This window comes from Astatotilapia calliptera, chromosome 6 (assembly GCF_964374335.1).
Source record: "Astatotilapia calliptera chromosome 6, fAstCal68.1, whole genome shotgun sequence".
Taxonomy (NCBI): domain Eukaryota; kingdom Metazoa; phylum Chordata; class Actinopteri; order Cichliformes; family Cichlidae; genus Astatotilapia; species Astatotilapia calliptera.
In genome coordinates this window covers 39,958,012-39,985,867 of record NC_137427.1, presented here as the reverse complement: position 1 = coordinate 39,985,867, position 27,856 = coordinate 39,958,012, and the positions used below count along the sequence as shown (strand labels likewise).

The following is a 27,856-nucleotide window of genomic DNA, read 5'->3' as shown; positions in this document are numbered from 1 at the left end:
GCGTAACCGGAAACGAACCTAAACTTCAAAATAAATTCATTGTTTGTTTAATGTTATAGTGTAAATTGTGTACTTTTTTTAATTTATTGTATATTTTGAAAGCTTATCAGATAGTTGCTGGGGTAAAACAGTCCATAGCACTGGACAGAATTTTTTCCTTAAGTCCGTTACTCTAATAAAGGTAAAAGAGATGATATATGAGCAGAATTCCAAAAGAGAAGCATGAAGGAAAATAAATATCATGGTCCTGGGTCGGTGACCCAGTGTTTTTGGTTGTTGTACTTTTTCTTTTGATATTGTTATGTATTATGCTGTTGTTGTGTTTTGGTTTCCCAGGGTTTCGTTTGTGCTCTCTCTGTTTGGTGTCATCCCTGCCTGCCCAGGGGCGGAGCGTGGGGGTGGCTTACTGGGCTTAAGCCCGGGTTGTTTTGTCAGAAGCCCGGGGTCTTTTGGAGTGTAATTTTTCATAGTTAGATGCCTGGCTGACAACTGTATAAAACAAAAAGTACACACAATATTCGAAGCACATAGTGCACACTGTGGGAATTTACGACTGTGCGTGAATCCCCCCTGATATTGGTATGATCCGAGCTCAGGCACTAAGTGACTGAGCGAGGGGGCGGGGCAGCTGCTGCCTGTGTGCGCTGTTGGAGAAACGGAGCCAGCCATACTAAGGAGAGCTTAAGTTTGACCAGTTACCAAAGAAAATCATTCATACCGTACAAATAATGTAAATATGACGGTGCATCACGAAAGATTGATATCAAACTGATCACTTGACCAATATTACGTTACTCGCTCTTCAAGTGAATCAACAAATGGCGAAATGAAAAGCCGAACAAATGCTATTTTTTTTAGAGTCTTAGCTTACGTGTGTTTATTTCATATTTTCAGTTCTTACCCTCCCCGACTAAATCGGTTTCAGTTATGTACTGAAATATAAGAATGGACATTAGAGGGTTCTTTCAAAGAAAAAACTCAGGTAAATGTTATTTTGTATATTATGCTTTGTATGTTGTTCAGTATATTTCTATGCAAAACAAGAGGGATTTCAGTACACAGCAGGATATTCACATTTGTTTTTTTGTTTTTTGTTTTTTTTGTTTTTTTTTTGGAAGTGACATCAGAAACAGCAGCATGTGACATCACGTGATGGCGGAGCTTCAGTTCATCCTTTGTCATCCTTTTTTTTTTTTTTTTTTAATAGGACAGGGGGAAAGAAAGAAAGAAAGAGGGGGAGAGGAAGAAAGAAAACCAAAGGGGAGAAGAGACGGTGAGAAGGGGGGGAGAGAGAAAAAAAAAAACAAAACAAAAAAAAACAAAAAACTCCTGGGTCACCTGTATGGAGAGAAAGAAAAACAAAAAAAACAGGGGAGACAGCAAACAACAAAGAGCAACATAATAATAAAATAAAAAAAAAAGCACCATCACAATAAACTAGCTAGTTATAGATATCAATAGTTACTAAATAATAAACGATATTGTGCAGCACGCAAGATAGACAGCGCACAGTGTGCTTTGAGGCAGCAGCCAAGAAAGCTGTAGTCCGCATCTGTGGGATATTCACATTTGTAACCAGATATTTACATACACTTTAGGGAGAAAACATAAAACATTTTTACTGTACAACATCAATTTAGAGTAAACTTTTGTTTTAGATAAATATTGAAATATCTTTTGAATTAGTTAAATGTCAGAATAAAGAGAGACAGAGCTGTCTATTTTTTATCACTTTGATCAAATTTAGGAGTACATATACATTAAGTTTATTGTTAATTAGTAAGAAACTCCAGACGATTCCATTCTGAGCTGAAGAAGCTTCTGATAGGTTAGTAGAGTCCATGTGAGTAAACTGGTGGCACAGCTGTGGATGCATATAAGGCAAAACACAGAGCCTGTTTTTTTGAAATGGGAAAATCAAGAGATGTCAACCAAAACACCAGGAAAAGAACTGTGGAGCTCCATAAGTGTGGCTCAGTTTGAATACAATTTGGTGCCATTTGCAATTAAGAAATACAGATAGTTTCTCTCTTTACTCTTAAAGTTAACAAATATGTTTTTTATATTTATCAATCTAAAAAAATAAACATTTAGTCCGATTTGATGTTACAATTAAAAAGTGTTTGTGTTTTGATCTGAACAGTACATAAATATGTGGTTTCAACTGTATATTTGATGATTGTCAGCACAAAGAGAGAGAGAGAGGAACAGAGAGGGAGATGGAGAATGAGGACAGAACAGAGATGAACAAGAGCAGGTGAGACACACATGTTAGTCAAATGGTCATTTGCCAAAAGTATCACCGTATCACAGGTCCTCATGTATCTCGTACCTAGTGTTTCTTTTTAGGTTTGCTATTTTTCAAATTCTATATTTATTAAGTTATGCAGGCTTGTTCGCACAACAAGGATAAATAATTATATAAACTTTTCTCAATCTAAATATTGTACTTTGGTGGAATTAAAAAATAAGTGTAGTGCAGGTCTATGATGATTTTTAGTGCTACTATCATCTAGTTCTGATTCTGGTTCTGTCTTGGTTAAGTCCTCAGTAGTCCTGATTTTGAACTGTTGTAGTCCTGTTTTAATTCCGGATCAGTTCTTGGTCTGGTTGAATTGGGGTTTAGTCCCTGTGTCTTGATACAGCCCTGATTTTGTTCTGCCTTGCTGCTTAATTAAAAAACTAGTTTAAGATGTCCTGCACATGTGATATATATTTTTCCCTATATGAAGTCATTCTTTTTTGAACAAAACTCAAAACAGAGCCTATTAATCTTTCAGTCATTTCTAACCCCCCCCCCCCCCCCCCAAAAAAAAAAAAAAAAAATACCACATGCATACTACCCTTTAGGGCTAAGCCCCGGGTGTTTCAAATGTCTGGCTCCGCCTCTGAGTCTGCCTGTGTATCTTCCTCCGTCTCCCTGTGCATTCTCCCCGCGCTGTCCTCCCTGCAAGGTACCCTCACTGACGTTCAGGTTTTGTTGTTTAAGTTTTAGTTTCCCCAGTTTAGAGTGTTTTCAGTTCTGTTTCTCGCCACCCTTTCCTTTGTTTGGTACATCACTGTCGCAATAAAGCTCGCTCACTTCAGAAGCCACCATTGTTAATTCTCTGCGAGCAGTGAAGAACCAAAACTAGGACTTGCAAGTTTTGCCGTGCCCCAGTGGCCAGAGCGAAGTTGTGCTGCAGATCCCAGCATGAAAGCTGAGGGACCAGTCAGCCGGCAGAAAGGCCAGTTGATGCCTCGACAGGCTGGCGTTGCTTATGCATAAGAGAAAAGCAACAATACAGCATGCTTCACTGCTCCAAGACATCCGCGGTCCTTTCACACGGTAAGTATGTCTGTTATAGCCGTCGCTTCATAAATGGCTGTCAGCGCTAATTATTCAAACCCTGTCTAAAAGGCGACTCATTTGTTGTCCAAAAACATTTCCTCTAAATTTGCAAAGTTACTGATTTAAAAAAATATATTTTCGATTTTTAGCTGGATGCAACACACGATAGACTCTTGAGTATATTTAAATAGCAAAATTCACAATGGTATAACCATGTTAAACAAAAGATGCCCAAGTGTGCACCAATGCAGTTTAAATGCAAGCCTTTAAACTGTATGCTGATAAGTGCATGAAGTATACCTTTACCTCTATAGCTGAAAAGACTGTATTCATAATTTGTGGATCTGCTGATTTGTTTTTATGATTAATGAAAGACCAAGACAGACTTTTAATTCATTTGAAAGCCTGATGCTTAACATTGTCCACCCCAGTTGTAAAACTCAGAAACCAGTCTTACTTGTTATCATCTATCGTCCACCTGGGCCTTACACAGAGTTTCTGTCTGATTTCTCAGACTTTATATCTAATTTAGTTCTGAGCTCAGATAAAATAATTATTGTGGGTGATTTTAACATCCATGTAGATGCTAAAAATGACAGCCTCAACATGGCATTTAATCTGTTATTAGACTCAATTGGTTTCTCTCAAAATGTAAAAGAACCCACCCACCACTTTAATCACACTCTAGATCTTGTTTTAACATATGGCATAGAAACTGAACATTTAACAGTTTTTCCTAAAAACCCTCTCCTGTCTGATCATTTCCTGATAACATTTACATTTACAATAATTGATTACACAGCAGTGGAGAGTAGACTTTATCAAAGTAATGTCTTTCTGAAAGCGCTGTAACTAAGTTTAAGAATACAATCCACCCACTGTTATCATCTTCAATGCCCTGTACCAACATAGAGCAGAGCAGCTATCTGAACGCTGCTCCAACAGAGGTCGATTATCTTGTTAATAATTTCACCTCCTCACTACATACGACTCCGGATATTGTAGCTCCTGTGAAAACTAAGGTCTCTAATCAGAAGTACCTGACTCCGTGGTATAATTCTCAAACACGTACCCTAAAGCAGATGACTCGTAATCTGGAGAGGAAATGGCGTGTCACAAATTTAGAGGATCATCATTTAGCCTGGAGAAATAGTTTGCTGCTTTATAAGAAAGCCCTCTGCAAAGCCAGAACATCTTACTATTCATCACTGATTGAAGAAAATAAGAACAACCCCAGGTTTCTCTTCAGCACTGTAGCCAGGCTGACAAAAAGTCAGAGCTCTTTTGAGCCAACCATCCCTTTAACGTTAACTAGTAATGACTTCATGAACTTCTTCACAAATAAAATTCTTATCATTAGAGGAAAAATTACCAATAATCATCCCACAGATGTAATATTATCTACAGCTACTCTTAGTACCATTGATGTTAAGTTAGACTCTTTTTCTCTAATTGATCTTTCTGAGTTAACTTCAATAATTACTTCCTCCAAACCATCAACGTGTCTTTTAGACCCCATTCCTACAAAACTGCTCAAAGAAGTCCTGCCATTAATTAATTCTTCAATCTTAAATATGATCAACCTATCTCTAATAATCGGCTATGTACCATAGGCCTTCAAGCTGGCTGTAGTTAAACCTTTACTCAAAAAGCCATCTCTAGACCCAGCAGTTTTAGCTAATTATAGGCCAATCTCCAACCTTCCTTTCATATCAAAAATCCTTGAAAGAGTAGTTGTCAAACAGCTAACAGATCATCTGCAGAGGAATGGTTTATTTGAAGAGTTTCAGTCAGGTTTCAGAGCTCATCACAGCACAGAAACAGCTTTAGTGAAGGTTACAAATGATCTTCTTATGGCCTCTGACAGTGGACTCATCTCTGTGCTTGTCCTGCTAGACCTCAGTGCAGCGTTCGATACTGTCGACCATAATATCCTATTAGAATGATTAGAGCATGCTGTAGGTATTACAGGTACTGTGCTGCAGTGGTTTGTATCATATCTATCTAATAGACTCCAATTTGTTCATGTAAATGGAGAGTCCTCTTCACACACTGAGGTTAATTATGGAGTTCCACAGGGTTCAGTGCTAGGACCAATTCTGTTTACATTATACATGCTTCCCTTAGGCAGCATCATTAGAAGACATAGCATACATTTACACTGCTATGCTGATGACACCCAGCTCTATCTGTCGATGAAGCCAGATAACACACACCAATTAGTTAAAGTGCAGGAATGTCTTAAAGACATAAAGACCTGGATGGCCGCTAACTTTCTGCTTCTTAATTCAGATAAAACTGAGGTTATTGTACTCGGCCCTGAAAAGCTTAGAAATATGGTATCTAACCAGATTCTTACTCTGGATGGCATTACCTTGGCCTCCAGTAACACTGTGAGGAACCTTGGAGTCATTTTTGACCAGGACATGTCCTTCAACGCACATATTAAACAAATATGTAAGACTGCTTTCTTCCATTTGCGCAACATCTCTAAAATTAGAAATATCCTGTCTCAGAGTGACGCTGAAAAACTAGTTCATGCATTTATTACTTCCAGGCTGGACGGCTGTAATTCATTATTATCAGGAAGTACAAAAAACTCACTGAAAAGCCTTCAGCTAATCCAAAATGCTGCAGCAAGAGTCCTGACAGGGACTAGAAAGAGAGAGCAGATTTCTCCTGTTTTGGCTTCCCTTCATTGGCTTCCTGTTAAATCCAGAATTGAATTCAAAATCCTGCTCCTCACATACAAGGTCTTAAATAATCAGGCCCCATCTTATCTTAATGACCTTGTAGTACCATATCACCCTATTAGAGCACTTCGCTCTCGCTCTGCAGGCCTACTTGTTGTTCCTAGAGTATTTAAAAGTAGAATGGGAGGGAGAGCCTTCAGTTTTCAGGCCCCTCTTCTGTGGAACCAGCTTCCAGTTTGGATTCGGGAGACAGACACTATCTCTACTTTCAAGATTAGGCTTAAAACTTTCCTTTTTGCTAAAGCATATAGTTAGGGCTGGACCAGGTGACCCTGAATCCTCCCTTAGTTATGCTGCAATAGACGTAGGCTGCCGGGGATTCCCATGATGCGTTGAGTTTTTCCTTTCCAGTCACCTTTCTCACTCACTATGTGTTAAAGACCTCTCTGCATTGAATCATATCTGTTATTAATCTCTGTCTCTCTTCCACAGCATGTCTTTATCCTGTCTTCCTTCTCTCACCCCAACCGGTCGCAGCAGATGGCCCCGCCCCTCCCTGAGCCTGGTTCTGCCGGAGGTTTCTTCCTGTTAAAAGGGAGTTTTTCCTTCCCACTGTCGCCAAAGTGCTGCTCATAGGGGGTCATATGATTGTTGGTTTTTTCTCTGTATCTGTTATTATAGGATCCACTGTACAATATAAAGCACCTTGAGGCGACTTTTGTTGTGATTTGGCGCTATATAAATAAAATTGAATTGAATTGAATTATTATACCTAGAACAAGAGAGTCTGATAGGTGTCTATGTTAAGAATCCTTAACAGCGGTTCGTGTGTTGAAACAACACTGTTCTCCCAGAAATTTGTCAGTTTCTTTTTCATTTTGAGTATAATTTTAAAATCTTAGTTCAAACTGCTTGAAAATGTATTTGCACAAGAAGTTTATTCTATCTCCTATAGTCTACTAGCAGAAAACTGTCTCTTAATGAATCAAACCTTTCTTTGTGAAGATGCATAAAGAGCCTTTATTTTACCTAGAATAAGCGATTCTGACAGGTGTCTACCCTAGGAATCCTTAACAGAGATTAATGTGTTAAAATGACAGTGTTCTCACTTTTAAAATCAAATCGAATCGATATTGAAATATTGATTCTTCTGATCCAGATATTTATGTTCTAAAACAGATTTTTATATTAAAATATTAATATTGCAGTCATTTGGGCTAAATTTTTGGTTGTATTTAGTATTAGTATTTAGTATTTATTTATTTATTGTCATTGTCAAGAACAATGAAATTGCGTTTGGGGCTTCCATACAACCCCAAAAAAACAAAAAAAACAAAAACAAAACAAAACAGGAACACAGTGGAAAATAAATATATTATTTGGATCGTCTAAATGATTGGTAGGAACTACTTCCTCTGTCATTGTGATATGTGAAATATGCATGTGTAAATGCATCAAGGCTTATGTGCGTTCAATCCCTCAGTTGACAATAATGGCTGATCATAAGCATACGCATAAGCGGAGCTTTTTCAGCTCCATAAACAGCCAAGACTTGGTTTGTGACATGTGGCAAGACCACAAACCTTGTCATATACTATCAAAAGCAAATTATAACACCGAATATGATGAGATTGTGATGAGGCGAACTGAAGAGAAGGAGAGGGACAGGTGCTGTAAAGGGCAAGTCTGACATTGCACTATCCAGGTACAGAGGGAGAAAATGTGGAGCTGTTGGCGACGTGTAGCACTGTTGATAAATTTTGGAAAATGATTAATGTCTAGGCTTAGGTTTTTGTGTCGAGTTTTAGTAATGTTAATTCACTTCATCCTTAAAACTACTGAATTCCCATTTGTTCAAATGTACACTGATTAACATGGTTATGAAATAAGTAATGAAATAAATACATGCTATAATACAAAGATGTATGAGTTTAGATTGGAGTGTGTCCCAGAGATCACCTCACATCAATCCAATTGGCTCAGATTTAGTCAGGTAAGGTTTAAAGTGGATTATATAGGCTAGGTGTCGTTAAAAAATACAACGTACATGGGGTAAAACAAGGTTTAGGTAAGGATAGTAAGATGATAACATGTATTTATAAAATGTTTCCCAGCTTTATTATTATTTTCAGTCAGTCACATGTGTTTTGAGTGATTGTTAATTAAATATTTTTAAATATAACCATTGACTTTTCAGATTTTTTATTTCTTGTATGATAATTTTTCATAATTAAAAAATAAGAAAAGGTAGTATGATGTCTTTTATTCAAGGTATAATTTGAAATACACTTTTTTATTTTGATTTTCAAAGCACATTAAGTTACTTGGTATCAGATTAGAAGGAAATGAGACATCACTCTTAGTTCAAACTACTTGAAAACCTATTTGCCCACAATGTTTCTTCTATCTCCTTTTCAATACAATTCAATTTGATTATATTTATGCAGCACCACATCACAACAACGGCTGCCTCAAGGTGCTTTATAATGTAAGGTAAAGACCCTACAATAACACAAAGAAACAGAGAAAATCTTAACGATCTAATGACCCTCTATGAGCAAATACTTTGGCGACCTCCTGCAGAACCCGGCTGAAGGAGGGGTGGCTGTCTGATGTGGCTGCTTGGGGAGAGGAGAAAAACAGGACAAAAGACATGCTGTGGAAGAGAGACAGAAATTCATAATAACTAATAATGGCACACATAGTGAGGTGAAAAAGAGGACTGAAGAAAAAACACTTAATGCATCCCCAGCATGGGGAATCCACCAGCACACGTATTCCAGAGTAACTGAGTGAGGATTCAGGGTCACCTGATCCAGCCCTAACTATATGGTTAATCAAAAAGGAAAGTTTTAAGCCTAATCTTAAAAGTATAGAGGGTGTTCTATATCCTAACTGGAAAGCTGGTTCAACAGAAGAGGGCCCTTAAAGCTGAAGGCTCTGACTCCCATTCTACTTTCTCCCATTCAATTTCTACTTTTATATACTCAAGGAACTACTAGTAAGCCTGCAGTCAGAGAGGGAAGTGCTCTAATGGGGTGATATTGCACTATAAGGCTATTATGACAAGATAAGGCCTGATTATTCACCAGCTTCTATGTGAGGAGCAGGATTTTAAGTTCATTTCTGTATTTTTTCCTGCTCTGTCTTTTTAGCCTGTCAGTAGTCTTGCTCCAGAATTTGGATCAACTAAAGGCTTTTCAATACATTTTAAGGACATAATAACACATTCCAGAATTCCAGCCCAGAAGTAATAAATGCATGAACTATTTTTTCAGCTTCATTTCAAATTTGAGAGATATTGCACAAATGGAAGAAAGCAGTCCTAGATATGTTGCATTGAAGCACATATCCTTTTTTAAAAAACCCATTTACTGAATTTTTTTTCAAAGTAAGCACATCACTACACCACACATCAGTAAGACCATTTCTCAGAGCTCATACCTTCTACCGTATGATATTTTATTTCTCAATGGATCTGTTGTTACAATAGGGACTGTAAACTTATTACCCAAGCAGAGAACCTCACAAACTTTAATTTTCTGATGTTGTGAGAGGATTTTATTATGTCAGGAAAAGTAATTCAATTCAATTCCATTTTATTCCATATAGTACCAAATCACAGCAAGTTGCCTCAAGGTGCTTGTGTAAGGTTCCAAAACTTTTTCTATGGAAATATGAAAAAGAGTTGTCCTCCCAAATTTACCTAAAACCTATAGGATGTAGTCTGCAAATGTTCCTCTAATAGTCAGGTAACAACTTAATGTTACTTGAGTGCGTGTCTTGCAACGACAGCACAAGTAATAAAGCAACTGTATTATTTGCTTTACTATTATTTGCAATGTTGTGATTATAGATATGACTAGTATATGTATTTTGCTCCTGTTTCTCAGTCTAGAAACTGAGAAATTTGTAAATCACCTATATATGAATGTGCTGATGTTCACATTTTCTTGGTTTGTAGGGCTCCGTACTTTGTGGAAATGAGCTAATTGAAAAGTTTTAATCTGACATAAGAATGTGAAGCAAGAGTTGATGCCCATCAAAAAGTTTAGACAGCAGGGTATGAACACAATGTCAGCTGTATTTGGTCTACTAAGAGTTATTCTCTGGACAGGAATAATGTAGAATAATTTAGAAGCTACCACCATTAGCGTCTAATGAGCCAAAACAGATGCATATTTGAAGAAACAGGTGAAGTTGGTAGTCCAGGTCTGGGTCTAATAATGATTAGTCCGGAGGTTTCAGTCTGTGTGGTTTATCCTCTAGCTTCATTCTGTTTTGTGGTTCTCTGATATTAGTTCGTTGCTGGGGCAAAGATCCAACACACAAGTCTTCTTTTTCTTTCTCTTCCGTATCCAGGAAGTACATCCTATCCTTTAAGGACTGAGGTGAAGTGGGGCATTCGGCTGCAGGTTCTGGAAAAAGAAAGGATACCTCATCAAAGTTTGTCATAGCTAGTATTCTTTTTTTCACAAATACAATCAGCAAGATGAACAGAAATTACTGACAAAAAAGTAAGAAAAAGTACATGCACAATCAGTAATGAAAACATGAACCCCATTAACATCAAATAAAGAATAATGAAATGACTGTGTTGGAAAAATGGAAAAATGGAGCCGCTGGAGACACCCTAGGGCAGGGGTGTCAAACTCAATTGCACAGGGGGCCAAAACTCAAGGCACACTTTAGGTCGCGGGCCAAACAAGATAAACATTTATTGAACATACTAAAAAAATGTTTTTTACATATAAATATGAATAAAAACAGACAGGAATATTATTCCAGAATAAATAAACTTGGAAAAAATAAACTTTTAACTTCACCTTTAAATATTTTGCTCTCTATAAAAATATATCCTGTAAAAATTATGCAAGTTAGAAATATGAACATGCTGCCAAAAACCCCCAGAAAAAATGAATGAAAATTGTGCTTTTAAGTAAACGCTAAAATAACAACAAATCAAAACAATCAAAACAATGAGATTTTGTTGCTATTATGCCATATATTAAAAAAACAAAATAAACTTAAAATATTTTGCTCTTCATAAAAATGTCTCCTGTCAAAATGATACAAATTCAAACTATAAAATATGAACATGATGCAAAAAACAAATTGTAAATATAAATAAAATTTCTGCTTTTCAGCAAAAGTTAAAAAAAAAACCAACAAATCATAACATTCAATTTTCTTTGCTCTTATGCCATTTTGTCAGAGCTAGATCAGAAGCTAGCATCTTTTAAGATGACAAGCTCGTTCAAGTTTGGTGTGAGGTCTTGTGTTGTAGAGATTCTCAGGATGGACTGCAGGTGTTCATCAGTGAGACGACTCCTGTGTGCTGTTTTGTTAACCTTCAACACTGAAAACAGCTTCTCACAGAGATATGTGCTACCAAACATACATAAGGTTTGAGCCGCATGTAGACGGAGCTGGGGCATTGCTTCAGGAATGGAACAGTAAACTGTGCGGGCCCTTCAGTGTCGTACTTTGTGTTGAGTGTGTCCCATTACACTGCAGCTCCATCAGCTCCATCTGAATCTGCACAGGTGCAGTTTCCATGTCAACTGTAAATGGGTTGCGAAGCAGTTCGAAAATCTCTTTTTGTGCTTCTCTCACCCCAACCGGTCGCAGCAGATGGCCCCGCCCCTCCCTGAGCCTGGTTCTGCCCGAGGTTTCTTCCTGTTAAAAGGGAGTTTTTCCTTCCCACTGTCGCCAAAGAGCTTGCTCATAGGGGTCATATGATTGTTGGGTTTTTCTCTGTATCTATGAAGCGCCTTGAGGCGACTTTTGTTGTGATTTGGCGATCGTGGCCCAAGAGTTGGGTGTTCGTCTTGTAATTGGAAGGTTGCCGGTTCGAGCCCCGGCTCAAACAGTCTCGGTCGTTGTGTCCTTGGGCAAGACACTTCACCTACCGCCTACTGGTGATGGCCAGAGGGGCCGATGGCACGTTATGGCAGCCTCGCCTCTGTCAGTCTGCCCCAGAGCAGCTGTGGCTACAACTGTAGCTTGCCTTCACCAGTGTGTGAATGTGAGAGTGAATGAATAGTGGTATTGTAAAGCGCTTTGAGGGGTCCCGAAAAGCGCTATATAAATGCAATCCATCATTATTATTATTATATATAAATAAAATTGAATTGAATTGAATTGAATTGAATTGAATTGAATTGAACCAAACCAAAGTGCCGTGCGAACTCAGTGCGCAGTGCACTCAATTTATCAGCAATGTCCGCATTTGGGAACACTGTTGCACTGACTTGGTTCAACATTACTTGGCTACAGGGAAAGCGAGGCAAGTTGCACTGGTGCATTTGTGACTCCCATAAGAGCAGCTTCACTTGAAATGTCTATACTGCATCATACATGCCATGTCCATGAACTGACAGATTTCCTTGCTGAGCTAAAAAACTCTATTGAGAACTTTCCCCAACTCAGCCAACGGACCTCTGTATGATGAGAAATGTCGGCAAACTCTGAATCTATTTCCTCCATAAAAGACTGAAATTGCTCGGATAAAATTTACAGTTTGTGTTATGGTGCTCATTACATGCTCCATTTTTAGGACTTTACCACACAGCGTTTCCTGTTGTATGACACAGTGATATGCTGTTAACTCACCAGTACAGTTCTCCACCTGCATCTTTACTTGCATCCTGCCGACTAGTCCACTTTTTTGTAAGTCCAACAAGTTTGTCCCAGGGCAGTTTCATGTCAGTTACACTTTGACATATGTTTTCAAAAATGTATTTTCCTGTCATTGTCCAGTGCATTGATTTAATGTCCTCTGTAACGCGCAAATTTGAGTCCACTCCACGGATGAAGATGGTCAGCTGTGTAATGTTCATCATGTCTGTACTTTGTTTCACAGCAAGAGAGTATGCAATAAAGTCTTTGCTTCTTTCATACAACTGTGTTCTTAAATCAGTGGCCGTCTCACAAACCCAATTAACAATCGTATTTCTGCTCAGGCTCACATTTGCCAAAATCTGCGTTTTGTCTGGACACAACACGTCACACACCTTCATCATGCAGCTCTTCAGAAACTTTCCCTTGGTAAATGATGGGGTTGATTTGGCTATCTCATCTATCACAGTAAAACTTGCTTTCACAACAACTTCACTTTGTGATTTTGCTCTGGTGAAAAACGTCTGCTGAGATGTCAGATTATTCTTTAGTTCTTCTACTTTCTGTATTTTCTGTTCTGCATTTAGGTTTTCTGGCTTATCCCGATGTTTTGTCTCAGAGCACCATCTTAAATTTAATTCCACATTAGCACACAAATAAGACACGTGGCATTAGGTACTGGCGGTAGGTACTGGCAGGCCAAGCGGAACACGGCTTGGGGAGTGATGAAAACAAAACGCGAATTTGGGAGGAGCAGGCCAAGGAAAAAGACTTTCAGGCTGCCTCAAAGAGATTTTGGCAAACTGTTAGATGACTTAGGAGTGGAAAAGTTCCAACTAAGGATATTGTTATGTAATGTAAGGAATACTGTGAGGACTTCTTCCCACAGACATGTCTTCCATAGAGGAATCCGATTATCTGGGGACTAGGGGTAAGGCTCGTTTATCACTGGGGATCAGGTCACTGAGGCAGTTAAACAACACCTTGGTCTAGAGCCCCTGGGTTTGCCTCTACAATGTTCATGGAGATGGTGAGTCCCATCTTCAGAAGGATGACTGTAGGGCATGCTCCAACCATCGGAGGACCACACTTCTATGCCAGGGTGCTTGAAAGGAGAGTCTCTGTTAGTTGAACCTCAGATACAAGAGGAATAATGTGATTTTCATCCAAGTCACCGAACATCGGACCATGTCTTTACCTTCTCTAGAAAATTTGAAATATGTGGTAAGTTATTATCTTAGTTCTATAGATTCTATACGTTCCAAATTATTATGCAAATTGTGTTTAAGTGTCATAAAGATTAAATAAGTTGTTTTTCAATTAAACCCATGGATGGAATTGTGCTCTTTGGATGATTGAAATCAATATTAGACACCTATGATCATTAGTTTGCCAGGTGAGCCCAATTAAAGGAAAAACTACTAAAGAAGGATGTTCCACATTATTAAGCAGACCACCATTTTCAAGCAATATAGGAAGGAAAAATGATCTCTCTGTTGCTGAAAAGCGTGAAATAGTTGAATGCCTTGGACATGTAATGAAAACGTCAGCTATTTCACGAAAACTTAAGCGTGATCACTATAATGTAAGAGATTTGTGGCTGAGTCACAGCACACATGGGTTCGTGCAGATAAAGGCACAACGAGGAAGGTTTCTGCCAGACAAATACATCAGGTTAAGAGAGCAGCTGCTAAAAGGCCATTACAAAGCAGCAAATAGATATTTTGAAGCTGCTGGTGCCTCTGGAGCCCTGCGAACATCAAAGTGTAGGATCCTCCAGAGACTTGCAATTGTGCATAAACCTTATATTTGGCCACCCTAACCAATGCTCACAAGCAGAAACGGCTGCAGTGGGCCCAGAACTACAAGAAGACTAATTTTCAAACAGTCCTGAGTGCCGTGCAGCCCTGGATGTGCCAGATGGATGCAGTGGTGGATGGTTGGTGGACAGCTATCATGCCTCAACAGGGCTGCAACATCAGCAAGGAGGTGGTGGAGTCATGTTTAGAGCCGGAATCATGGGGAGAGAGCTTGGTGTGAAAAAGACCTCTGCAAAGTATGTGGAGTTTCTGACTGACCACTCTCTAGAAGAACTGTGCCTTCTGCAACAAAACCGTCTTCATGCAAGACAATGCACCATCTTATGCTACAAGGAACCTCTGCATCTTTGGCTGCTATCGGCATAAAAGAAGAGAAACTTATGGTGTGGCCCCCATTCTTCCCTGACCTCAATCCTATTGAGAATACGAGGGTGGGAGGCAGTTCACATCCAAACAGCAGCTCTGGGGGGCTACAAAGACATTCAAGTAGAAACTTTCCAAAAACTTACAAGTTACATGGATGCAAGAATTGTAAAACTGATATCAAACAAGGTGTCCTATGTTAATATTTAACTTGACCTGTTAAGATGTTTTTGATTGAAATAGCTTTTGATTTCAGTAAAATTGATCTACTAATGCTGCAAATTCAACAAATGACCATTTTCAATTCTTTGCAACTATAAAATGTTTTGAAACTCTGTGTGCTAAAAAAAATCGACTGACTGTACTGCTGTCTTTATTGGCCTAGATTCTTAAAAAGAGAGATTTCTAATCTCACAAGTCTTATTTTTTCTTCCATGTCAGTTATTAATGGCCCGTTGGTATGTGTAATTTACAGCAAGGCTGAAGAATCCATGCCGGCAAGGGTGAGACTTTATTTTCATGGGCACACTATGCGGCCAATCACATCCAAAGACAGACTGGTATCATATCATTATGTGAAAGAAGGAAGGGGAGCAGACGCTCCAAGACTGCAAGTGTAGTGATACAGGCTGAGTACACAGAGAGAAATGGGAGCAGGGCCATTTTACAGTTCAGTATTGAAATACAATATCCCAAAAAGCTGATTCATCTGGACGTAGCGTTTTCAGTGGGAGAAACGTTTCGTCACTCATCCAAGTGACTTCTTTGGTCTCAGCTGACTGCAGGTTTCCCCAACCTTATAAACAGTACATTTGCATAATGACTGAAACTAGAACCACTAGGAGTGGAGCCAAACCCGAATACGGTATTCAGAAAGGTACAAATAACGTGTTTTTTTAAGAATACTTATTTTGAACAAATACTTAAAAAAATATTCATATTCGGGAACAAGAAAAACTTTATATCAAAAAGCTGAGTTTCCTTATGAGACCGCTGTGCATGACTAGATGAGTGATGTGTAAAAGAGGTGACTGACATGGGCTGCTCCACACAGCAACAGAGAAGGCTCGGCTGAGCGAAAAAAGGCTGAACTGCATCACTATTATTGTTGAATAGATTTTTTTATACCTTAACTGAGTTCCGGAGGTGGTTTATAACTTTCGCGAAGATCGGAAGATTATTCTATTACGCTGCATTACTGAAATAGGCTGTTGACAGAGTAACGTTAACGTTCGGTTTAAAAGGTTAAAACAATGCTTGTGTAGTTGTGTTGAATTTTATGCACTTGTGGGAGTTATATGGTACGTTTAAGTTAGTTTTGCAGACAGCAAGATGTGGGCTATAGAGTAATTAACTTTAGCATAGCTTCCTGTCACTCATTAACTTAGCTGAAACTCCCCACATGGATTTGGGCAATCAAACAGAAAAGAGTGTTGCTGTGTGGAAGCATTTTACAGCCAGTACTGCAGATTAAACCAAAGTGATATGTAATGTGTGCAAAAGTCAAATCAGCAGAGGCAGATATATCAAACATCTGGCAACATCTGCATAATCACATGCACTTAAAGCATCCTCTCCTGGTACTGTCTGCCAACTCCCCCCACAAGCATCAATCCCCCCACCAGCACCAATTCATCATCACAACCATGTCCTGCCCCTGCAAGTCAGTTTCGCTGTCTGTTCAGTGTCCTCCAACAAGGAGGTGGTGGGGTTCATAATCTTCACAATGGTATTTTATCAGTTGGTGGTTTAATCATGGATGAGGCAATTGCTGTTATTTTCTTTTCGATGATGTTCCTTGTTACATATTCATTGCTGGATTTATGGAAAAACATCAACTAATATTGCATATCCATAATTATTATAATGGATATAATTAAAGAACACTTACACTATAACGTTAATTCGAAGTTAAACGCAAAAAAACGTGATTATTATGCCTATTTAGAATTTTACTCGAATGCACATACAAATAGTTTTCCACCCTCAACAAATACAAATACGCCTGCTTTGCACATCTCTAAGAACCACTGAATAAACAATCGGCTGGGAGGTTAGTTCCTTGATCATTAGTATGCAGATTGTCATGACCGTTGATGAACAACCACTGATCAACACTCACTCATCAAATGCCACTGATCAGTGGCCATGAGTACCATTCACAGAGAGTTGGGGAATAGCTGAAATCACAGCATTGTAAGATGGTGAAAGATGTACCCTTAGGTCCCCTCCTCGATTCAGAGATGGTCTTTCCCTTTTCACATAAATGGCCTCCTTGACTCTGCGCTCAAACCAGCGTTCCTTCCTGTCCAGGATGTGTACATCCCCATCGCTGAAAGAGTGTCCACTGGCCTGCAGGTGTAAATAGACTGCAGAGCCCTGGCTTGACGAGGTATCTCTGTGTTGTGATATCTGCTTCGCCGGAGGTTGTTTGGTTTCCCTGATGTACAAGCCAGTTCTCAATAAAAGGCACTATAGTTTGCAAAAGGTACCTGAAGGAATCTTAGACCAAAACAAAATGTTCAGGTCTAATGAAACAAGAATTGAACTATTTAGCCTGAACGCAAGCATCAGATCTCTAGGAAAGTCAAAGTCAAAAAAACTTTATTTATCCCCAAGGGGCAATTAAGAGAGGAGAAACCCACTCATCACCTGGCCAATACCATCCCTACAATGAAGCATGATGGTGGCAGCATCATTTTGGGGATTTTTTTTTTTTTTTTTGGTTGCAGGAGCTGGGAGACCAGTCAAGGTTGAGTGAAAGATTAATACAGTGTAGTGGGGTTTGGTTTGAGGCTCAGCTGCAGGGGAGGGGTACAGCAGCATGTTCAGAGGACAGCTTCATTGCAGGTTGTGCAGCAGTGTTGGTGGTGGGGGCAGCTGGGACATTTTCCCCAGGAATACACGCTTACAGAGGTCAGGCAGGTGTTCTGTGTTGCTGAGGGGTCAACACCCTCCCTCAGTCCAGGAGAGACGTGCAACGTTCTGGTAAGATGCTAGGTGGTATGGACTATGGTGGATATAGTGAATATAGCCGCCAGGCTATGATGGATTTGGGTTGCATGCAGACCCTGGTTCACCAAACCCTGGTTTGGCCCAGGACATTATTGGAGGCGGAGTGGGTGAAGGTTAGGTTTATGTATGGAGAGATTCATGAAACAAATATTAGGGCAAAAGCTAGTTGGGAAGTCAGCACATAGCCCGTGCCTGACGCTTCCTATAATTCGGGGAAGAGATTCGCCGGGGTTCAATAACTTGTTGTGGGAGGGCATGGGGATGCTTTAGCAACCTTTAGTGGAGTGTTTGTGCTGCTCACAGCATCAATGTGGTGTTGGGCGACACTGACTCTGAGGAGGAGCAGACAGCGGGGCCTTTTTGCTCCACAGAAGATTTTCCACTGGAGCAGTCTTGACAATACCCTAGACTCACCCTTCCACCAAGTGATAAAAATTTATGGTCACTTGGTGCGCCCTGAAGCAGCACGCACCTACTAGCACTTTAATATTGATTAAAGATAGGCTGTATCAAGTGAGTTGTGACACTCGCACAGAAGAACATACAATGTTGTTGGTGCCTAAAAGTCGCCAGGAAATTAACCTCTTTTTTTTTTCTATTTTTTTCAGTACAACCCCACGGCAAGGCACATTGGATATGTTAAACACACATAGATATCACTTATTATTTGCTCTGGTAGACTTCTGGTATCTGCCTTTTTTTAATGAGGGACCACAATATTCATAGCTCTATGCAATGAGGATGTAACACTACTTCTAAAATAGTCTGAAGAAGCAAGATTTATGTAATTGCTCTGCATTGTGTTGACACTTGGCACTGAAAAAGACAATAGTGCCAGAATGACTTCTTTAAACTTGCTTACTTTACATAGATGCACTCTAATGACCTTTATTTCCCACTGCTGTGTAGTCAATTACTGTAAATTTACATTTTATTATTAAATAATCAGCCAACAGAGGATTTACAGGGAATATTGTTATAGTAAACCACTAACCAACCAATAATAGAAAACCTGCTGTACCTCCTGAGCCACAGCCATGCAAAAAACAAAACAAACAAAACATGTAACGCATGCACATGTAACTACTGGTCCGATCAGCGAGAGAACCAGAAAAATAATAGATTCCAACACTGTTTTAGCAATAGCCAGTCTATTGACATTTATTTCGACTGATAAATGAAAATTGAATGAATGACAAAGATAAGAATGTTGTCACCTGATTGGATCTGTAAAAATATAATCTTATTTTGCTGTGATATTTTTTCAATTTGTCACCAGTTGGTTCCAGCATTTCTCCATGCAACATAAACTATATTTACCGCTTACGTGGCCTTTGCTACTTTTGTGCGCTTCATCCTTTTCCGCCTCATGAGGGTCACCTGAGGCCTCTTCAAGCCTGCGATCAGTAGCAGCAACCTGGGCCGCGACTTGGTGAGCCAGCTTCTCAGTAGCGTCCCCTTGGGAAACCTGTAGAAATAGCAATATATTACAGCATGGAGAGCCACACAGCACTTTTTCATGCTTTCTAATTTTTTCTTCTTTTTAATACATAAAAGATTAACAAAAAAAAGATAGTATAATGTTTTTCCAAATCTCTTTAGCAGCATTTATTTAGTATACCTTAATTCATAGATGGATAGATAGTAAAGCATGTAAAATTTATTCATATTTGGGCCTGATCCTTGGGGTGGACCAATTATTTGGCACGGCGTGTTATGGGGTTTAAAAGCCACAGAGATCTACAGTCCTTCTGATTAATTGCTCCCTCCATAATTCCTCTTCTACACCACTGCAATCGGGAAATATAAAATATTTAGGTATTAATGTTTCTCCCAAGCTTGAAGATCTAACTAAATTAAACCATATCCCACTTTTAAAGAAGGTAGAAGATGATCTGGCTAGATGGAAATGTCTACCCATATCACTCATGGGAAGGGTTGCCGCTATAAAAATGATGGTCTTACCAAAAATAAATTATTTATTCTCAATGATCCCAACTAAACCGCCACAAGATTGGTTCAGATCTCTAGATTCATGTATGTCCAAATTCCTTTGGAAAAATAAACCTCCACGTATAAGCTTAAAAACACTACAAAAGACCAAGGATAAAGGAGGATTAGAACTGCCTAACTTTCAGCACTACTTCTTAGCCAACAGGCTTCAGTTTATCTCAGGATGGCTAAAACATACCCTCTTAGATGAACCTTGGCTAGATGTAGAACAAGCACTTTGCAATAATCTAGAGCTTATCAGCTCAAACATCCAACGACATGAATGCTTCAAAAGCGTCAACATCAGCTCTTCTCTGACAGCATGGTGGGAGTTTCTAAAATTGACGGAGTCTTCATTAATCCCATGCAAACGTACACCTATCTGGAACAACCCTGACATATTATAAAACAATAATATGATAAACTTTTCAGATTGGAGTGGTAAAGGAATCAAATACTTAGAACATATACTAGAAGGAACAGAATTTATTCCATTTGACAGACTGGTTACACAATATGGGATCAACAAGAAAAGATTTTTAGAATATCAACAAATTAAATCCATAGTAAAAAAGAAATTTAAACCGGGTCAAGTTGAACTACAAACACCACCAAGTGTGGTTCAATTTCTTACTCTTAAAACCCCCAAATTACTATCCAAAATATACAGAATGCTTTCTAAAACAGATGAATCAATATCACTTCCTATTGCAAAATGGGAAGCGGATTTATCAGTTAACTTAGACCTAAACTTCTGGTCTCAGATTTGCTTAAAAACCTTTCATCTAATTAGAAATCCCAGTCTTCAATTAATTCAATACAAAATATTACATAGAGTGCACTATACAGGTCATCGGATGTTCAAGATGGGCTTTACGTCTACCAACAACTGCTCACACTGCCAAACCAATTCAACAGACAATTACATCCACGCTCTTTGGTTCTGTCCACCAGTTCAGAGGTTTTGGCGCGAGATATGTGAAGACTTATCAAAGTGTCTGAAATGTAACATTCCAACTTCCCCCTTAGTGTGTTTGTTGGGCAGCTTAGATAATGTCACTTCAGAAAAGAATATCGCCCATATGGTTTTCACTGCCCTATGCATAGCCAAGAAAACAGTCCTCATGAACTGGAAAAATAAAAATAACCTTAATTCTAACCAATATAGAAATTATCTATTAGATTACATTAGTCTTGATACAGCCTCTGCCACCACATCAGATCAATTGCTCTGGGCTCCTTTGATCAGCTCCATCACCTAGCGGGGGTGGGGGGTCATAGTTTGATCCCGCCTATGCTGTTGTGATTGGTGTGGGGGTAGGGACAGGCTTAGGGCGTCGGGGGGTTCCCCAGGAGCATCTTCCTTGGAGGGCTCAACCCGGGGTAGCGGTCATGGCCTATTAAGGGCTCTGTTGGCTCTTAGGTGACGGTTTCCTCGTGGATGCGTGCAGCGGGGCTAGGGGAGGGTCTGTGCTGACGGACGTGGGTTACTGACCTGGTAGCCTGCCCTGGGGGGGGGTCCGGGACGGACGTGGGGTTGTAGGGGTGCTCCGTCTCCGGGCTGGGGCCCTGGCTGGGCCTCGGGGGCTTGGGTCCTGGTTGGTGTGTTGCTGGGGTTGTGGGCGGGTGGGTGTATGGGGGCCCAGCCCTGGCGCAGAGTGCCGCCGGTGCATCGAGCCACCTGGGGGGCTCTTCGACTGGTGGGGGAGGTTGTTACATCTTGCAGGGGCTTTCCTCTCTTCAGGAACTCACTCTGCAGGAGGGGGAGATACAGGAGAGGTGGAGGAAGATCTCAGGCTGGGCGTTTACTGTCTTATGTAGTCTGGAAGATGAGTGGAGGAAGGGGTGGGTGCAGTTTTCTCTGTGGTGGGGTCAGGCGGCGCTGCTGTACTGGGCCCCGGTCCGGATGGGCCTGGGCCCCCTTTCCCTGGTGGGTTGCAGAGTATGGGGGTGCCTACTGGGGTCAGCGGGGGAGCTGGCCCCAGGGAGGGGTCACTTGCCCCTCCCTTCCTTCCCTCCCCATCTCCAGCTGCCTCCCTCTTCCCGCTCCACCACAATCACCCACACATGCAGGGCCTTTCCGGTAAAGATATGTCACCAGGGTGCAGGGGAGGTATTCCCCCCCCCCTCTGTCCCCTTCTGGCTGCCTTTGCCTCAATTTTGTCTCACAACTTAGACATTCACATTACTCACTATAGGATCTTGGGGGTGGGCACGCTACACGGACTCCAAATTACCATCAGGGTGTACACCTCACCCCTGGCGTCGTTGCCCACCTCTCAATTTTAAATACACGTAGACATTGAGGGCTAGCAGGAGGGACCATGCGCTTACCTGCTGCTCTCTGGCAGGTAGCTCCATGCCCTCCTGGGTTTTAAATGCACCTTAGAACACACATGCATCAACAATACATATGAGCGGGTGGAGAGAGGTTTGGAGTCTTCACACACCCCCGTTCTCTGCGGCCTGCTGGAGCGGGGGGGCTAGGAGGAGGAGTTGGCTGTCCGACTGGGGTCTGGAATGTGGGGCCTCCCTGCTGCTGCTGCAGAGTCGGGGCAGTCTGCTTCTCTTCACCCCAGGGAAAAGGTTAACACTACCTGGGTCTGGGTGCAGTTTCCCCCTCCAGGGGCAAGGGTACCTAGACCCGGGGCTTAGAGTACGCTTGGGGAATGTGATTGTGTGTACAGCGTCTCTTCATGTCTGTCTCCACGTTGGGTGAGTGTTGAGTAATTGCATATGAGAGCATGAGGGTGGGAATGGATGTTTGCATCTGTGTGTGCCTGTATGTCTGTGTCTATATGTCAGGTCGGGTATCAGACGCCACCTCTTTGGGGACATCCCAGGCCCTCCAAGGTATGGAGGCCTATCTCCCCCACCACTCCCCCTGCCAGTGGCAGACGCCCTCAGACATCGGTGCGTTGGTGGGTCTTTGTGTCCGGGGATGGGCGTCCAGGTGCACACCGGCTCACTCCTTGGTGGCTGCTTATCGGGGCCTAGAGCCTTGGGCTCGCTCGGGCCACTTCGGGGGTGGGGTGCCCTCGGCCTCTCGGCCTGGGGCTCGGTCACTCAGGCACAGCTGGCTGCCGGCGGAGCTCACGGGCGCGTCACTGCAACTCCCCCTGGCTTCTGCTCCGCGGCTGCTGAGTGACCCCTCATCTGGGACTCTCCTCAGCTCTTTCTGGGACAGTGGCGCGGCTGCCCCTCTGTTGGTCTTCCTTGGTCTCTTGTGTTCTGGGGGCCTCTGGATGTCTGGAGTCTTGATCTCCTCCATACCTGCTTCATGCCCTGGGGGACGGGGCTGAGGCTCCCCACACCCTCTAACAGATCATTACATGAAGCAACCTTTTAAATACATGCAAGTGTACACACGGGTGCTCACACACACAAATGACACCCTTTTTGGCTCCTACCTCAAAGCACACTGTGCGCTGTCGATCTTACGTGCTGCACAATAATGTTTAATATTTAGTATTTACCGTTATATTCCCATATATCACAGGTGTCGAACTCCAGGCCTCGAGGGCTGGTGTCCTGCAGGTCTTAGATCTGTCCTTGATCCAACACAGCTGATTTAAAGGCTAAATGACCTCCTCAACATGTCTTGAAGTTCTCCAGAGGCCTGGTAATTAACTAATCATTTGATTCAGGTGTGTTGACCCAGGGTGAGACTTAAAATCTGCAGGCCCTCGAGGCCTGGGGTTCGACACCCCTGCCATATATCATTGTGATGTTGTTTATTCTATTGCTCTCGTTTTCTTCTGCTTGTTTTCTTTTTTCATTCTCAACAGGTGAAATTAAAAAAGTATCTACTGTTATCTACTGTTATTGTGATGGTGTTGTTTTTATTATGTTGCTCTTTGTTGTTTGTTTTCTCTTCTGGTTTTTTATCTCCATACAGGTGATCCAGGTGTTTTGTTTGTTTTTTTTCTTCCCCCCTTTCTCACCATCTCTTCTCCCCTCTATTTTTCTTTCTCTCCCTCTCTTTCATTCTTTCTCCTTGTCCTATCCCCCAATCATGTCTGTCCCGTCTTTAAAAAACGAAAATAAAATAAATACATAATTATAATAAAGGTCAATCAAATGGACCAATATGGCAAGGCCATGATGATCCACTTGGTAAGTAAATCCACTTGGCATCTTTCTTGGCCTTCAGACAACAATTCTGATGGCTAAAGATCCAAACGGGACAGGCAAAAAAAAAAAAAAAAAAGCCACCGTGTTTATAAAAAATGCATCTCAGCTGCTCCGATACTCCTGACACATATGGGATCACTACAGGTTTTCGCTTAGGCAGCGGTTGTCCTTCTCTCCTGGATCAGCTGGAGCTTTCTTTGGTGCTTTCCCAGCTTTGACAAATGTCCAGCTGGGATAACCACATTTACTCAGGGCCTTCTTGATGTGATGTTCTTCTGCTTCCCTGTCTGCTGTGTCTGTTGGGATGTGTTTGCTCTGTGTTGTAGCATCCTGATGACACCCAGTTTATGCTCCAGTGGATGATGAGAGTCAAACCTTAAATACTGATCCGTATGTGTAGGTTTACGGTACACATCAGCTTTTAGATGTCCCCCATTACAGATGGAAATCTCAGAGTCTAAGAAGACTAACCTGCCATTTTTCATATCCTCACTGGTGAATTTGATGTGTCAATCCATGGAGTTAATGTGATCCGTGAAATGTGGTACATCCTGAGATTTGATTTTACCCTGGTGTCACCCTGAATCAATGGCTTGGTGGTGTTCCAGGGTAGGATAGCAAAGCCCTCTTTTCCACTTCTTCCATGTACAAATTGCCCACGATGGGTGAAACTGGGGAACCCATGGCACACCCATGTTTCTGCCTGTAGTACTGACCCTTGTATGTGAAGTAGGTGGAATTAAGACACAGTTCATAAGGAAACACATTTGGTCGGTGCTGAGAGTGGTCCTGTTGCTGAGGTTGGGGTCATCCTGTAATTTTTTATGGACTACCTCAGTGACTGGAACACAAGTGAAGAGAGATGTAACATTGTCCGAGACCATAGTTTCATCTGCCACCATAATGACACCTCTCACCTTCTCAACAAAATCCAACGTGTTCTGTTGCTATGTTCAGATGGTCAATTTTGGGGAGTTCAAAACCAGTTTTTTTAAGTAATGCTCAAGCGACATTGAACTGTCAAATATGACATCCAGTTTCCTGAGATTCAAAAGAACCCAAGAGCCCAAGAAGCTTGGTATCACCAAATGTCATCAGCATCACTCAGCTATCCTGTTTTCCCTGCTGCTTGGGACAATCTTCTGGCGAAAGCTCTCTGAGGCTACACTACTTTCAGCTGCACCGTCTAGTGGACCCTGGCTAGCTACAGGTTTTTCAAGGGTGTGGAGCCGGGTCTCCAATTCTTGTGTCTGTGAAGGTCCTCAGTCATCCAGGTCATAGTAGCCATAGGAGCTTGGAAAGAAAAGCATCTGGACTTCTTTAAATCCTCCATACATGGTAAGGGGCTTTCTTATGATGTCAGTGGCATCTTCTTTGCCCATCTTATTATCCCAGCAGGGGATCTGATGCCTGTCAGGGCATAGGTATTGTCCAGATCTTGTTCTTCCCATGACTCAGGACTTGGCTTCCTCTCTACACATATATGGTTGGTGCAGCCTCTTCGTGATTTCCTTTTGCCTACAATGATGCCGTTTGGTAGAATGATCCATTAGACTACACAGTCTACAGCAATGACATTTCAGTGTTGTCTCATTTTAATGTGACATTTGTTGTATTCTGTATCCATCTCTAATAATCGGCTGTTTACCACAGACCTTCAGAGAGCCCTGATGAAGGGTCTTAAGTTCCTGTTGATCTTGTACAGTTTTATGCATTCCAGGATCCACGTGTGAGACCCACAGGCTCAGCTTCACTGCTTTTCCTTGGAAATGTGGTGCCATTTACTGAGTGGGTCTTTGTTGTTTGACCTAGCTGGACTAAAATAAGAAAATCTACCTGTTAGCTGTAATGTTAGGGTTTGTAGAAGACTATGAATGAGGACTGTGCAGATGAGAGTCTGTGTAGGTCACCAGACTGACAAGTTGGAGTCTGACAGTAGGATTTCCCCCCCTCGGGCCGGGTCTACTGAGCTGCACAATCAGCTGGCAAACCACATGTTCGCAAGACACACTCAGAGCTGTTTTATGCAGTAACATAGTCTTGTTTAGCAAGCAGAACCAAGCAGTACACAACACAACAGTTTACTACATGCACATCAAACAACAAACATCACTATATTTCCTAACATCCATCAGCATGTTTGCAGGAAAAAAAATCTCAATGTTACACTCTTCCTCCCTTACATTTGGGCTTTGCTTCTCCTCATTTCTAATATCCAGTAACCGTGTCAGTGAGGTGATGTGAGAGAAAAAAAGGTCTCCAATATATATATATATATATATATAACACCCAGCACGCCCCTGCGGGCGGTTTATCCTTCAAGCTCGGGTCCTCTACCAGAGGCCTGGGAGCTTGAGGGTCCTGCGCAGTATCTTAGCAGTATCTTATATATATATATATATATGTATATATATATGTATATATATATATATATATATATATATATATATATATATATATATATATATATTACAGTTCTTATCTTTCACTTTGTTTGTAGTTCAACAATTTGGACAAATAACCAACTGACCAATCCCATTCTCACCTATCGCTGTTTTTCTCTGAGTCAGAAATAGAAAATAGGGCAGCACCTTGAAAAGAAACACTCCTCACCGAAGTACCATCATAGCAAAGGATTTAGCATGCTTAAGACTCCAGCTTCCCATTCTTGACAATCAAGCAGCAGTTTGTCAATATAAGAGCTGTGCAGTACCATGAAGCACCTGCAACCTTTGTGTCTTTATATGAGTTGAGACCTGCTGGGCACAATGGAAAAAAGGAAAAAAAAACCCCTCCCAATTGTTTTAACTTTGTGCTGCCCAAGCACACTGAAATCAGCCAAAGAGAAATCTAGCAACGTTCAGACCGAGAAGAGTCTTGCTGACACCATTGTTGTCGCCTGCTGGGCTCAATGTTAAATGTACCGAGGGTAACTGTTTGTGTTGTCCCCCCCAATCTTTAGTCTTCATCCATTTCATTGTCTTCATCTGATTATTTCTTGTTTAGCTTCTTTCTCTCTTCAAGTGCTCCTATAGGCTTCAGAAAGTGAGGGAAGTTGCATCTTTACTTTAAAATGAGTTATGTAAAGCCATCTAACTAAACATCTTCAGTACAAAACCTCTTGACTCATCTCAATCATTTTCTCCTTTTATTTGTTTAATCTTAAATTGTAAATTATTTTAATCCCTACCCAAGCCTACTACATCTTCCGCCTTCACAACAGCTGTTTTTTACTGCCTGGTTGCCAGCATACTTAAGAAATCAGAGGAACCAGTTAATATTCTCCTTGTTTGTCCAAGATGTAGCAGATAGCAATAGCAGCTCATTATTATCTGACAATAATCTGGCTGGGCAAATCATGAGCAGCAATGTCACAAAAGCTCCCTTCTGTCTGTTACAGCATGAAAAGAACCATTCATCTTAAAGAGAGAACTATTACTAAATTGTTTAAAATTATAAGCAGATCTACAAGTTTACAGGACTGTCAAACCAGAACACATGCGCCAAATTCATCAGGAGTTCTCACTCTGAATCTCTTAAATAGTTTAAAAGTTAGCAGTTTTAAACTGCAGGAATCCCAGTCATTGTTATTCATATCCAAGCAGTTTCTTACCTAATCATTCAACCTAGCAGTATTCCCTACTTCTGCATTACAAACACAACAGAAATAAGTCCTTACCAGTTGACCCCACACATTTGTTAGGTTATGCCCCCGGCAGCCCTGCAGAGGTAGATATATGATCCCCACTGCAGTTTTTTCCTCACACACCAGAAGGTTCAGCCAGGATGCAAAAACAAGTCTGATAACAAACAGAAGGCCTTGACCTGTTCAGGTGGTGTGTATGTGTGTTGGGGTGGGGGACAGGGGGTAGTGGCATACACACACA

At 41.1% G+C, this 27,856-nt stretch overlaps 2 long non-coding RNA genes across 2 annotated transcripts; one reads left to right on the top strand and one right to left on the bottom strand.

Annotated features, from left to right (window-relative positions):
* The first annotated feature begins 290 nt into the window (after positions 1 to 290).
* LOC145429256 (uncharacterized) lies at positions 291 to 6,802 on the top strand. Its single transcript, XR_013909493.1, has 2 exons — positions 291 to 2,257; positions 6,517 to 6,802. It is a non-coding gene; the product is annotated as an uncharacterized LOC145429256 (long non-coding RNA).
* Positions 6,803 to 9,562: 2,760 nt separating this feature from the next.
* On the bottom strand, positions 9,563 to 27,812 carry LOC145429248 (uncharacterized). Its single transcript, XR_013909482.1, has 3 exons — positions 27,649 to 27,812; positions 19,164 to 19,311; positions 9,563 to 10,442 (listed from the first exon to the last, which is right to left on the bottom strand). It is a non-coding gene; the product is annotated as an uncharacterized LOC145429248 (long non-coding RNA).
* Positions 27,813 to 27,856: the final 44 nt, after the last annotated feature.